We start from the raw sequence: 892 nt of genomic DNA, 5'->3' as shown, positions 1-892 counted from the left end.
GAGTTTAACGCGGTTTCCACCCCTCCCTCTCAACCGCACCAGTGCACGCTTGCCGCGCCATAACGCCGACGCTGGACCCGTGAATCGTGAGCACCCAGCTATGACTTACCGCACTCGTGCAAAATAATAAAACACGGTAAATATATTACTTACACGTGCGTTTTGTTTTGCAAGCGGCGCGAAAAAAATTAAAAAGGGAATGCAACACGAGGACTTCCCAGGAGGTCACCCATCCTAGTACTACTCTCACCCAAGCACGCTTAACTTCGGAGTTCTGATGGGATCCGATGCTTTAGTGCTGGTATGATCGCATCCGACATGTTACCCCGGTCTTCGTCCCGTATCCTTGCCCCTCCCAGCTCCACTACAAAGACGATTGTACATTGCTTTGGCCGCTCCCTCTCAACTATGGAGGCGAGTTTAACGCGGTTTCCACCCCTCCCTCTCAACCGCACCAGTGCACGCTTACCGCGCCACAACGCCGACGCTGGACCCGTGAATCGTGAGCACCCAGCTATGACTTACCGCACTCGTGCAAAATAATAAAACACGGTAAATATATTACTTACACGTGCGTTTTGTTTTGCAAGCGGCGCGAAAAAAATTAAAAAGGAAATGCAACACGAGGACTTCCCAGGAGGTCACCCATCCTAGTACTACTCTCGCCCAAGCACGCTTAACTTCGGTGTTCTAATGGGATCCGGTGCTTTAGTGCTGGTATGATCGCATCCGACATGTTACCCCGGTCTTCGTCCCTTATCCTTGCCCCTCCCAGCTCCATTACAAAGACGATTGTACATTGCTTTGGCCGCTCCCTCTCAACTACGGAGACGAGTTTAACGCGGTTTCCACCCCTCCCTCTCAACCGCACCAGTGCACGCTTGCCGCGCCA

The 892-nt window shown here is 52.2% G+C and overlaps 2 non-coding genes across 2 annotated transcripts; both read right to left on the bottom strand.

Moving 5' to 3' along the window:
* Nucleotides 1-196: 196 nt before the first annotated feature.
* LOC123179328 (5S ribosomal RNA) lies at nt 197-315 on the bottom strand. The gene has a single exon (XR_006490284.1). It is a non-coding gene; the product is annotated as a 5S ribosomal RNA (ribosomal RNA).
* A 297-nt stretch (nt 316-612) lies between these two features.
* Nucleotides 613-731, bottom strand: LOC123179329 (5S ribosomal RNA). Its single transcript, XR_006490285.1, has one exon. It is a non-coding gene; the product is annotated as a 5S ribosomal RNA (ribosomal RNA).
* Nucleotides 732-892: the final 161 nt, after the last annotated feature.

This window comes from Triticum aestivum, unplaced genomic scaffold, assembly GCF_018294505.1.
Source record: "Triticum aestivum cultivar Chinese Spring unplaced genomic scaffold, IWGSC CS RefSeq v2.1 scaffold137203, whole genome shotgun sequence".
NCBI classification, from domain to species: Eukaryota; Viridiplantae; Streptophyta; class Magnoliopsida; order Poales; family Poaceae; genus Triticum; species Triticum aestivum.
Note: the sequence above shows the minus strand (reverse complement) of the source record. Positions and strands in the feature narration are given on the sequence as shown.